The sequence below is a fragment of the Mesocricetus auratus genome, unplaced genomic scaffold, assembly GCF_017639785.1.
Source record: "Mesocricetus auratus isolate SY011 unplaced genomic scaffold, BCM_Maur_2.0 Super-Scaffold_100007, whole genome shotgun sequence".
NCBI lineage: Eukaryota > Metazoa > Chordata > Mammalia > Rodentia > Cricetidae > Mesocricetus > Mesocricetus auratus.
The window spans coordinates 15,382,576-15,396,278 of record NW_024429191.1 but is presented as its reverse complement, the minus strand read 5'-3'; the positions used below and the strand labels follow the sequence as shown (position 1 = coordinate 15,396,278).

At 45.1% G+C, this 13,703-nt stretch overlaps 1 protein-coding gene and 1 long non-coding RNA gene across 2 annotated transcripts in view; one reads left to right on the top strand and one right to left on the bottom strand.

The window, feature by feature from the left end:
- The window catches only part of Slit3 (slit guidance ligand 3), a 571,841-nt gene that overhangs the window by 483,341 nt on the left and 74,797 nt on the right, over positions 1–13,703 (bottom strand). The gene's annotated exons all lie outside the window — the stretch shown is intronic.
- LOC110341224 lies at positions 3,185–11,895 on the top strand. The gene is made up of 4 exons (XR_002383108.2): positions 3,185–3,416; positions 3,807–3,846; positions 4,442–4,545; positions 11,061–11,895. It is a non-coding gene; the product is annotated as an uncharacterized LOC110341224 (long non-coding RNA).

The window sequence follows — 13,703 nt, the reverse complement described above, 5'->3', positions numbered from 1 at the left end:
CAGCAACTGTCCCCAAACCAGGTCAAACTCATCATTGCTTTGCCCAAAATCCCCAATGACTCTCAGTTCACTCTGATTAAGGATCAAAATTCTTACCAGGCATCCCTATATGATCTACCCACCTCCCATCCCAGAACCCTCTGTAATTTATCTCATCACTTTCATACCTTCTCATATGCCATGACTCTCTGTACCCTCCTTTGGATATCTTCTCTGCTTTATCTTCCACGTCAACAACATCCTCTTATATTACAATAGGTGACATCTTCACCTAGTTCAGAAACATGCTCAAACTTCCCTTTCTCCCAGGATCCTTCCTTTGTCACCAATTGTTAACTCCACATCCAGTCCTGCAATCTTTGACCCACTCTTCTGCTTCACTGACTACCTAATTATTACATGTACTATTGCTCATGTTCCAGTAGACTGTAAGGTCCATGCGGGTTAAGATATGTTCTATTCTGACTATTATCTTCAGCACCAAGAATAGTGACAAGAGCATGGCATAGCACAAATCTGATAAATGAAGGTGCAGTGCTTTAAATTCCTATCATAGGACAGTAGGCATAACAGTAAGCTAACAAGAAGGTAAACAAAAGGTGAATAACAAGGTTCTAAAAGACCTTGTCAAGCCAGTGTCGGGAGCTAAGCCATGGACACACAATCTGCCATGTACCACTCGGAGCAACTGCATAAAGTCACCAAGTTTGTCTCCTCATCAGTTAAAGGGGAACACACACAAACACACACACACACACACACACACACACACAGGCATGCATGCGCAAACACACGCGCGCACACACACACACCTACCAAAGGAAATAGCATCTGCCAACACAGAACATCCATCAAAGGGCGGAGATAGAGTATGTAGATTGTTCCCCAGTCATGCAAGAGACAGTGGGTGCCCAATGACTGGTCACTGGAAGGTACTTTGAGAGGCAGTGGTCATAAAAGTTTTCTCTAGAGCCTGAAAGCTGTTATGGATAAGAAAAAGAGAATCCAGGAGTCCCCAAGGAGAAAATAAGAACGACCTCGCTGGATTGGGAAAATACAGGGAGCCTTGTGAGATCACAGGAGTCCGAGAGTAGCAATGGAATCCAAAGGGGGAAGGGAGTCAATTTCAGCGGAAGTGAGGATGGGTGGGGATAAATGTTTTAAGAGCTTATGTGTCACCCAACATTTAATATGAAATCTTCTAAAGTATTAAAGTAGTGGAATGAGGGACCCATGCAGCTGGAAAAAATCCAACCAGACGTTTCCTCATGGCTATCCCAATCTACATCAGGATGGACATGGTCACCTCTTCCATTCCGAATCAGTTCTCCCACATTAGCAGAAGACTCCACTATATTCTGTATGACACTCCCATGTGCCCCATTGACAGATGCTTAGAGCATAGCCTCTTGCCATGTCTCCAAACCATTCTTTTGTCCAGTCCTGACTGCTTCTGCATTGTGGGAATGGGCTCCACGGGTCTCCTCACCTCCAGTCCTGCTCCTCAGTCTCCATCTCAATTCTTAAAGTCACACTTTCAATTATAGATATCCCCCTGTAATTTAAACCTAATTATGTTAATTTCCTCCTAAAATCCCTTCAATAGCTCCCTCAAACCTAAAATTTGTTAAGTTTCATGCCACATGTCTTCTGCTCCCAGTCTTGGGGCTTTTCACTCAGCTCTTGAACTTACTCAGCCTTTGCAAATGTTCCCTCTGTCTGGAATATTTTCCTGTACTCTACTTCATTCATTCCTGTGCACGTTTGGTCTTGGCTGAAAGGGCACCTTGTGTAAAATGGCCACCCAACACTTATCTTGGCTCTCAGTACTCTCCCTCTCTCTCTTAAGTTTATTGCTGTTGCCAGCAAACATTTTCTGTAAAGAGCCAAACAGTAATCACTTTAGGCTTTGCAGGCTCTGGGCTGTCAGTCACAACTACTTGGCTTTGCCCATGAAGCATGAAAAAAGCCACAGACAATACATGAATGAATAAGCATGGCTGGGTTAGAATAAAACTTTATTTAAACAACGGGCAGCATGGCTGAGTTTGTCTCCCAGGCTACAGTTTGCCATTTCCAGTTCTCCATCATCTCTGGGTATAGAAGAGAGTTTGTCCACCAGTGGCATTTGAGTGAAGAAGGAACATGGAAGTGGATGTGAATTGATGAATGGTACAAACGCCAAGTCCCTCTTGTTTAAGAACTCCTAAGATCAGATTCATGTACAAAGAGCTGTGTTTTCTTGTTTTTTCATGTTCAAATAATAAAAATAATAACCGTATGTACTGAGCACTGGTCTTTTAAAGGTGTTATAATTACTAACCTAATTATCTTTAAAATGGATGAACATGGAATGTAAAAAATTAATTGAAGTCACATAAACAAAAAAAAGATCCACATTCTTGCATGTTCTCTCTCAAGTGTGGAATCTAGCCATGCATGTATGCAGTGATTCTCAACCTTCTTAATGCTGCAACCCTTTAATAATACTCCTCATGTTGTGGTGACAGGCAACCATAAAATTATTTTCATTGACACTTCATAGCTGCAGTTTTGCTACTTGTGCTTTTTGATGGTTTTAGGTGACTCCTGTGGAAGAGTCAATCCACTCCCCACCCACAGGTCACCACCCATAGATTGAGAACCACTGATTAAATAAATGTACATGTGGGTACACCAGGACATGAAGAGAAAACAACAAGAAAGGCTAAACATAAGGGGATAAGGAAGGACTGAAGTCAGGTGATGGGCATGAGTTAAGAAAGATAATATAAAACTAATGTTTTTTTAGTTCTATCTAGTTCTAATGCTGTCGTTGATTTTTTTTTAAATTTTGGTGGTAAATAAGTACATAAAATACATTTGATAGATAATGAGAGTGTAAAATTCAATGTGAAGTGTCACATCTTCCATCCCGAAAATGACTACTTTAACTATACGGAAGTTTGTTGAGTTGTATAGACTTTGGGACAGTTTAATTTTGATGTGTAGCATTTTTATTGATTTTCAGGTTTTTTTAAAAATAAAACACTTTTAAATCTTTTTCGAAATGATGGGAGAAAGGATCTACTATTGTCCCTCAGTTTTCACAGGAGGAAACCTCAGAGAGCTACCTCACAGGTGGGCCTAGGCCTTGCCCTAAAGGCATTTCAGGTGGTTGGATCTTCACGGTTAGCCTTACTTGGCTTGGCCAGTGAGCCAGGACCCCAGCCTGGGGTAGAACACCCGTGCAAACCTGCCTGACTCACCGCTGAGATCCACCGCATCCCCAGGGGGACACTGCTACCTCTGCCCACTGGGTTCATCTCTGCTCTAGTCCCCACTGAACCTTTGAATCCTATCTCACCACTTGTTCCTTCTCTCATCTTTCTCCTCCCTCTGAGGAAGTTGTGATACCAGCATGCCGTGTTTCAAAGGTCAGTGAACAATGGATTGTATCCAAAACTTGAAAAGTCTGAGACGAATCAGAGATGAGAAATGCCATGACTGAATCAGTAGCAGGCTCAGTGGCCTTCCTACGGAGATTTAGCCAATTAGAGAAAACACTTCCTTTGGCCCAAAAGCTTGCCATTGAATCAGCCTTGGGGTAGAGCAGGCTGTAATGCTAACCCCCAAAGGGCTGCTCTTCACTCCGAGGCCGGATTTCATCTTTAATTTGTAGATGGTTATCTGAAGTATGCTACTGCGAGGGTGGGAGGGCTCCCAACAAAAGCAGATCTCTCGCCCAGGAGCTGGAGGTAGCTCGGCCTGGATCTGTCCTTTCCTCTTTCTGACAATGATTTGTGCTTCCCACCCTGAATTCACAGCCCACCGAAGCTCCCTGCGATGGTCTACACCTGACTTAAGGTACGTGATGCAGATGTGGCAAGGGGTGTGGCTTGGAAATTAATTGTTTCTTAACCATCTATGCATGTGTGTCTCAGATAAAAGACTAAGAACGTGAACTACCATTACCTGGGAGTCCAGCTACCATGGCACGTGGAAACCATCTGAGGAGACCCCAGGTTCAATCTACAGCACGGCCACATAGGCATTTCTCACTAAAATAACATCTGGCTTTCATTCTTTAGTGACAACTTGTTTGGATGAGAACTTGGATAGTTTTGGGTTTTGTTTTGTTTTAAATTGGACTTCTTACCATTCCACCAACTAGGAACTAGGAACTAAACTTTGCTTGAGTTCTTCTGTGAGCCCATGGCATTAGGGGAACTGGTGTGGGGACAAGCTCATTGTAAGCAAGATATGTGTTTCTTTTTTATAAAAGACCTTGGTTCTCTGAAAAATGCACTTGTAAGCAGGGGGGAGAGTCCCTGGAGAGAATATATAAAGCTATGGACAGCCCATAACAAGAGTATTTGGCAATACCAGGCTCAACTCTGTGGTAGAGAGGTTGGAACAACAGTATAGGGTAACTTGGAAACCTCATGTTTGAATTTTGCAGAGATCCATGAGAACAGGACCCCAGACCTTCAACACTGGAGCTGTGCTGGAGAGCTGGTGGCCCAGCTGCCTGAGAACCTCTGCCCAAGTTCTCTGAAGACAGAGGTAGTACAATTTTTTTCTCTACTGAACGACCACACCCCAAACTGCCTCTGCTTGTGGAAGGCACTATACAAGTTTGCTGAATGAATGGACCTGGTGAATGGGACATAGTCTGGAGGGAGAGGCCAGCACAGCTCATTGAAAATATATCCAGAACATCACCCACAGTTCTAAAACAGGGCAGGTCACTAGTCAAGCCACATGGTAAGGAAGGATGCTTAAAGCAAAAACCCAAGATGGAAGGAACCAATGTTCCAGTGTCCTGGTTCTTTAGAGAAATGCGTTTTGTAAAGGAAGTGACACTTCAGTGCAGAGTCTCAGAGCCAAACCCAAAACTTTACTCCAAACCCACCAACTGCACAGCAGAGTGGAGAGTGCTTATACATTTCAGTGAACAGAGAAGGGACGGGGAGCCATGTTTGCTCCTGGACTGTCTTGGAGGTCTGTTCTTAAGCCATACTCCTCCTGACCACAGACCATTTGCATGTGCTATGTGCTTACTTATGTCCCCACGCCTTTACGTCACATTTTTAATGCCCTCAGACCTTTCGCCCCGCCATCACTACCTCAGGAATGTCCTCCCTGACCAGCACTCCTACCACATCAAATCAAACCCAGGATGCCGTCTGGCAACAATGCACTCCCACATGGTGCTTGTTACAATTGCTATTTTCCATTCCTTGTGACTCTTTGATCAACAACTCTCTGCACTGTCCAACACGCTATCCACTGACCACGTGTGGCTACTTAACTGAAATGAAATAACATCTCTAATCCAGCCCTTGGCTACACTGGCCACATCTTAAGTCCTCAATAGCTTCACATGGCAAGTGGCAATTATACTGGACAACCCCAGCCCCAACTGCAAAAGGTTCTGTTGGACAATGCTGCACTCAGTGAAGACAAGACGGACAAAGGAGAACATCAGGAACCTACTGCTTCAGTGATGGAGGAAGATGGAATGAGGTGAGCAAGGTAAGGCACTCGAGTTGGTACTACACAAAGGTCTCCTAAAACAAAACTATCTTTACGTGTGAGACTTGTAAAAGTTGAGTGGAAGATGCAATATTTATGCTGGGCTTTGGGGACTGGATAGGTGTTTGGCAGCAGAGAAGCATGGTGTTAAAAATAAAACAGCACCTGAGCGACGCCGCGGCTTCAGCAAAGTTTGCCATCCTAGTTTCACATTCATTGCTCTCACAGAATACCCTGGAAAAGAATAACTTGAAGGGACAAAGTGTCTATTTGGCTTTCGAACCCAGGTTACAGTCCATCATGTGTGGAAGTCGAGGCAGGAACCTGAAGCCAAATCGAGAGTCAAGAGCAAAGAGAGAATGAATACATGTGTGCTTACTGTTCAGCCCCATTCCTATTCTTTTACAGTCTGGGATGCAATGCTAGGGAATGGTGTCACCCACAGTGGACAGTTAATGTAATCAAGACAACCCTCCCTGCACCTCCACAGACTTGCCCTTAGGCCAACCTAATCTAAACACTCCCTGCTTGAGACTCACTTCCCAGGTGCCTCTTGATTGTGTCAAGTTGACAATTAGAACCAACCATCTCCACTGTCACATCTGGGGATAAACAGTAATTCATCTTGAGTGCCAGGCAGATGTATAGAATGAAATCCTTGAATGGAATACTAAGGCAACTGGATTTAACTCACCTGCAACTCCAGGTGAGATTAATGTGCACCTGCTATTGGTCAATGCTACTAGACACCTTCTCACATAAACAACATGCCTGTGGTGTGACTTCTACAGTGATCCTCATTTGTAAATAAGAGCACAGGTTCCTGTGAGTCATGTGGGGTCAAGTGAGCTGAGTAAGCTGCCACAAAGCCACATGGCTAAGCAGTGGTAACACTGTGGTCACTGACATGGCTCTCTGAAGGCAAACAGAACACTGTCCAGCCCTCAGCTTGGGCTGCAGCTACTGAAAGTAGGCACTGAATCAATCAGTATTGGTTTTGGGGAAATGCCTCCAGCTGCAGAGAAGATGGAAGAAAAGGAGATGGGCAGCATTGCTGAGGATAGGAACACTGCAGGGTTCACAATGGAGCCAAAGTGTACTCTGGGGTGAACCCAAACCAGTCTCTTTGAGATCTGTGTGCCATGTCTGATCTGACCAATGTCAATAACGGTGCATTGCTGGATTATAACATGAAAATAAAAGACCTAGAGACACACAAGCTTCAAGCTGAAGATCAGGAAAGCAAAGCAGCTGGTCACTAGCCCTTACCTCTACCTCAGTTCAGACCAAATGGGCGACCCTCAAACTGCTACCGATTTCACTGTTCCTCAGATTCATTCAGACTGCTATGCTCTCCTCAACATGGCTAGAGACGTCAATGTCTTCCTATTGTCAATGTGGCTAGAGAATGAATGCCAGCTCTGAGATCCTGTTCGTGTCTTAAATACCTCTCATGAGTCCTGGGATTAGAGGCGTATGATCCCAATGGCTGAGATCATCTTTGTGTGAGCTGTTTCTCTTTAGGACTGGATCAATTTCATGTTGCTCAGTATGGCCTTGAGCTAACAGAGATCCGCCTACCTCTTAATCCTGAGTCCTGGGATTAAAGATGTGTGCCTGGCTTCTATGACTTGTGGCTGACTTTGCTTTCTGAATCTTGAGGCAAGCTTTAATAAATCATAAATAATATATCATCACACTGGATGATAGTAAGGGCTTAACAAAGTAGATGATTCTTATAACAGCTACCAAATAAATACTAATGGAGGTTGCTAAGAGGCTGTTGGAAGTTGGCCTCTTTCTCCAGGTTTTGAGAGGCCCAGATGACGGAAAGCCTCTGTAGTCTGAATCATTAGAACTTGACACCATAAGAAAGACTATGGCTAAGAAAGAAACAAAGGTTCCCAGAAAGGTTTGGAAAGAGTAGAAAGGCAAATGTTACTGTAATCAAAGATGGGAGATGCAGAGAATACAGGTTTGGAGACACAAATAGAGGTCACAGTGACTTTCCTTGAATTCTCAGCCTAGTAGGCCAGTTGGTACCATGAAGACTAGTGAGGCAAAACTACACTGAAGACTGAAGAGGATTCTTTTCAATCAAGAAGTAAGGGGGCTGAGCTGCCAAAACTTCCAAAGCCAGACCAACCACATCGTAAAGTGCTCCCCACCCCAAAGCTACCCAAGGTTCAACTCTCTACCTACTGGAAGCCCATGTGGCATGGCTGCCATGTGGCTATGCATAGGGTCACACCTTAGACCCAACCAAGCAGCCAGACAGATAATTAAGCACACCAGCCAGAGCTGTTCAGTTTCCTGGTATATAGCTATGTCACTCAGTACATGAACTGGAGACCAGCAGCATCCAAGGGCTTGTGGGAAACACAATGGTGGACTGAAGAGATAGCTCCATCAGTAAAGTTCTTGCTTTGCAAGCATGAACCTGGAATCAATCCCCAGATTACATGTAAAAGGGGGTGGGACTGGCACAGTGACACATATTTATAGTCCCAGTGCTGAAAGGCAGAGAGAATGGATCCACAGGATCCACAGGCCTGAGAGACTAGCCTATTCTAGCTTACATGGTGAGCTCCACATGGCAAGTTCCAAGCCAGTAAGAGATCTTTTGAGATAAACTAAAAAGGAAGGAAGGAATGAAAGGAGGGATGGAAGGAGGGAGGGAGGAAGGGAGAAAAGGAGAGAGGGAGAGAGGGATGGAAGGAGGGAGGAAGGAAGGGTGCGTGTGTGCGTGCGTGCCTGAGTGACATGGACTCATCCTCTGTTCTCTGAGTACACATGCACATATACACATACACTCAGGTCATAGATCAGGTGCACTCAATCTGACTGTATGTCAACCACATGCCCAGGTGACTTATGGGAACATTCAGGCTTCTGAGTTACAGTGCTGTAGACAGCTTAGTTCCGGTTGTGCACTTGCTGGTTCTCTGACGTTGGGCAATGACTGAACTTTCTAGGCCTCTATTCTTCATGGGGCCAATGGGAGGCAAGGGAGCTAGTGCACTGGGCAGTTCTGCGGCGTCCCTGAGCATATGGATGTGGTGAACACAGCTGTGTAGCTGCTAAGTGTTGAGTCAATGCTAGTGATGGTTATTGAAAATGTGGGGCTCAAGGCCAGAGGCAGAATAATGGTTCACTTGGCTACTCTTTAGGTAACAAGCTGTTCAAGAAGGGATGAGACTGGTAAAATTAAGATGAGAGGAGGCTTCCACCCATGCAGGATCCTCCTCAGGTACAATGATTTATCACTGAGGGCTTTGGAGCCTCCAGCCCTCAGAGCACTGGAATTGCATCTGGCCCACCATCTTGGACTTGCAGTTCAGGACAGAAAGATTAGGCCCAGAGCCAACATCAATAGTGAAACAGGCTCCAATCACTCTCCTGATAAGATCAGCAAACAAGAGGGCTGCAAGCCTTGGGGCCCATTCCCTGAGGACAGGGCAGCTAAAGAGTGAATCTGCATCCCTGCCAGGCAAAGGCTCAAAACCAGGAGAATCAGGAAGACCACCTCAGAGCACCTGGAATCTCCAGCAGAGGTGGGCACTGGCCTGTCACACTGCAGAGACCCAGGGAGCTCCCTGACCATGAGACCAGTTCCCTACTTTATAAGTTTTAACTGATTTAATCCTTCCAACCTCTATACAAAGTCCAGACCCCACCAGCCTCATTCACTGCTGAGAAAAACCAAAGCTGGGAGAGCCAAAGACACCTGCCCCCAACTCATGTCACTACTTAGTGGCACACACACAGTGCTTCTTCTCCCCATGTGTGTAACTTGATGATCAGTATCCCCTGCAGGCTGGCTGTCTTGTGTGTCTTGTCACCAGTGCTGCCTAGAGAAGGTTGGGTGGGGATAAGCATCCATCCCGGGATTCCTAGGCTCACTCATAGGATGGCATCTCAATGAGATCACAGGCAGTCTATTACTGTAACTACAGACAGGCATCGGCCAACGACAGAACACTGTGGGAGCTGAGCGCTCACTGTGTGGCTTCCCCTCTTACACTTGGAGAGCCATCTGAGATCCCGACATGTCCCTAGTTGTTTTCCCTCAGTGTACTGCTCCGTGAGCTTCAGGATCAGTCCTGGATGCCATGAGCATCTGCTCCAGGAAGTGTATTCAAGGCAAGTCTGCTCACTCACTCAGCAGGTGGACCCAAGCAAATGGCCTATAAGGGTCCTCACCCAGCCCACTTTACCCAACATGTCTCATCCATGATGCACCTCTCCCAAGTTGGACATTCAGACCCTATCCTGTACGGGGTAACAAACACTGTTCGGGCTACTCCAGTGCCCTCTGTGGTCAGTAGTCTCATGGGAGGAGGGGACAGTCAGAAGTGATGCTACTAAAGTCAACCCAGTGTAAAACAGGCTTCTCCATTATAAACTAAAAGATGGGTCCTAAACAAAGGCAAAAAAATGTCAAAATTGGAGGTTAAAAAAAAAACACTCAAGGCAAATTCTCAAATGGTTTGCAGTATCCTTGATCCTGGACAAGCACTGGGGGTATGTTTTTTGAGATATGGGACTTTTTGGCTTTCTTCAGGCCAACCAAAACAATGATTATCCTCCACACCTACAGATGAAGCTGGCTCTGAATGTTGTATGACCTTCCCATCTCTTTTTCTTCATCCTCATTCCCTCACCCACTCACTGCCTTTCTTCTCTCCCTCTCTTTCTCCCTGCCTTCTTCCCTCTCTCTCTCTCTTTTTCTTTCTCTGGTTTGTATAAGAAAATGTTTTCCCAAAGCACATAAAAGAAAGGAGCTAGTGTGTAATTTTGGAAGGAGAACCAAGACCCAGATAAGTGAGTGGTATTTTCATACCTTTTACTGACTTCTAATCCTTGCCAGCCTTGCACCACGAACAGGCAATACTCACTCTTTTCAACGTCCACATTAGTCAACAGAAACAATAAAAAACACATGTACTTGGTGAGAGAAATATGACTTGCCACATGCCTACTCCAGGCTGGCCCATCAAATCAATTTGGTTCCCTAAAGCACAGCACAGGTATCAAATGACAGGTGACAGTGCCCTTTGGGACAAACGCAGTGGCTCTTCCTCGATTCTACCATACCCATCTTTTCATTTCTGCTCTCTGACCCTTTGTCACCCCCTGCTTCCACCTCTCCAATCTTGCACTAGACACTGGTCTGGCTTCTAGAGTGAATGTACTTTGCCCCGGTGCACACCTTACTAGGCTTGTCTTTAGAAGAGGTCACTGTAATCCCAAAGCTAGTGTTCTTGCCCTAGGTACCTCAAGGGGCCAGGATTTCAGCCAGTACTTGCTTTCTCCTTTGCACCCAGGTCGCCAAGCGCGAGCTGCTGGCTTCCTTGTGTAACCAAACTTAAGCTGGTGTAAGATCTTAAGGGCGAAAGTGAATCATACGCACCAGGTTCAGAAACCTGGCCCACACCATCGGAAGAAAATATGATGACTCAGAGTGAATATGGCTCAGAAAATTAGTGCTTCCCCTCTGCTCAGGCTGTTTTGTTTATACACTACTTCTTCCCATTCAACAGGCTGTCATTATGTGAGCGCCAATAAGCCAGGCCGAATCGTGGACACAATATATCACTGTTCAGCGCTGCCAGAATTGGAGCATAAAGACCACTTAACTCGAAGCAAAATCTGGGAGCCCACAAATTAGTCACCACAGAGATGCCAAGACCATGTTAGGCTATTCACTGCACTCAACAGTATTACACATCTGAATGGGTTTAAGGCTCCTTGGAGGGGTGCGTGGGGGAATTCGATCGCTGCTTCTGTTGCAGGCGCTGGTGGCCACTAACTCTCCTCTCCTGCTGTGGCATAGTACATGGCAGTCCCAGTGCCTCCAAATGCCTTTCTAGCCCTGTTGCTACGTTGACCTCCACCTACCAGCTCCCAGTGACACGTCTGCATTTAGGTCTGCATTTTGCCACATCTCTGGTGTCCCCGTCTCAAGGATAATGGAGAATGTGAAGTGTACAGTTCAATGGGAAGCTATTTCACCATATCATCTGCTCAGGCAGAGAGTCAAGGTTGTAGGGGCGTGGACTACGTGTTAATGTTACTACAGTGTGGACTATGGGAAGAACACAAGGATGTGTGTGAGAGCAATTTCATTAAAAGTCCATTATGGCTTGGCTGTGTGGTGAGCCATGCAAGCTAATGACCAGGTATTGTCAAATACTCAAAGGCTCTTGGCTCACCTCCCTGAATAATAAACTGACTTGCTTCCTGGGGGATGTATGTTTTTAAGTACACTTAGGAAGGCAGTGTCAGAGTTTTAATCATGTATATATCATTTTGTTGTCATTCTTCAGTATCATCTAAATTATTTAATAGACAAATAAAATACACACATGCACACAATTTAACTTGTACTTTTGATTTTTCACTTGAACATTGAGTGTAGCCCCATTCTAAGTAAATGCAGCTATCAGGTCATACACTTGAAGGGGTTCTTTATTTAACACATATTTGAAACACGCACAAGAGCACTCCATAGGAATTAAAATGAAAATACCATGCACTTGTGGAGTATACTATGCCTCATAGCACTTGGAAGAAAAACTGTAACACAGAGGTTGACAGAACCTTGTGACTTTTTCTTTTCCACTGTTGCCAACAAGAAAACTTGTGCTCAGCAGATGTTGAGTATCAGTCTACTGATTACTGACTTCATTTCTGGTGACAATTATTTGTCAGGATTGTGATGGATAAAGGGGGGGGAAGGATCTAAGCAAACAACTTCCCTCAACTCTAGGTCTAGGGACTTGGAAGCTATCATGTAAACATCTTTGCTCTGAACTTCTTGATCTAAGTACCAGGTGTGAGAAAATGGACAAAGTTAAATTACAACTTACTTTTAGAACATCAAGAAAGCAGAATAGTCACAAATGATGAAGGGATTCTGCCTTAGTGTCTCTGAAGGAAGCCTTACACCCAGACAGTTCAGGCAGTCCTAAGACTGGCACAAGGATTCAAGGATTAGCACTGCGGCTACTGTCATCCTGACAGAAGCACCAAGAGTGGTGATGGAGAGCCCCCAGCCAACCTGATCACAGGTGACTCTTAACAAAACAGCCAAAGCCTGGGAATTCATACTTGGAGGAGACAAACAACCCAAAAGGGAAGGTCTGCCTCTCACCGGAGATACTGAGCTACATGGAAAATTCCATACCCCAGTTCAAAGGGGCAGTGTGATCTAATAAATTTAGCTGCATGGGTTATTAAAAGCAATTGTATATTCAGCCTGAATGTTTTATGCATGTGTCTTTCCCATAGCTGAAACACATGTGAAAACAGAGAGAGTTCCCAGGGAGCTTGGTGCCCATTTTGATTGCATCTGACAAGCTATATGTCATGATGAAGGATGCTTCCAAGAATGACTTGTTGCCCAAAATCTGCAGGAAGGATGTCTTGGAATAGGCTGTCTTCAGAAGGGCCATACAGTAATTGAATCGGCAGCCAGCCAGAGCAGGAATAGTTCCTTTTGTTGGCTGGTTAACACCTCATCTTACCAAAAATGTCTTGTCACAGAGTGAATAATTCATGTGCTCTTGCTAGATGGGTTTAGCAAGTAGGTGTCCTACCAAGTAAAACAAAGGTGACAGGGATGTGCCTATAGGGATCAGTGCAAACAAGACTCCTACTTGATGGGATTTAGCACTCTTCAGACCTTGATCCTCAACCTGTGTGATCTCAGGGTCAGAAGATAAATGGAAAGGCAGAGCTGAGAGGCCAGAAAGCATTGCCTCAGAGATCACATACCCGGCCTCTCTTCTATTCTCCTTGGGCTTCTAAGAGAGACCTTTGCAGATGAAAAGGGTTTTTGAAACTCCAAAAATGATGTACGAAATGGGTCCTTGTCAAATAAATCAACCAAGGAAAACAAATCCAGCAAAGGCTTTGTTTTGTTCCCAAGGGCTGGCTCAGAGATCTGTTTCTGCAAGGATGCCTGTGAATCTTTCTTCCGGGTCATTTGTGGCAGCATCGCAGAAGGAAAGGAGGAGACCGTAGAAGATGGGGAGGGATGAAGTGGGGCCTTCATCTTTGACTCTGTCTTCAGAGCCCATCTACAAAGTAGAAAGAACAGGTGGGCTTTTGACTTTGTAACCATACCTCACCTAGTACCAATTATACCAGAGGATAACTAGGGGAGGATGATGGCAAGTTTA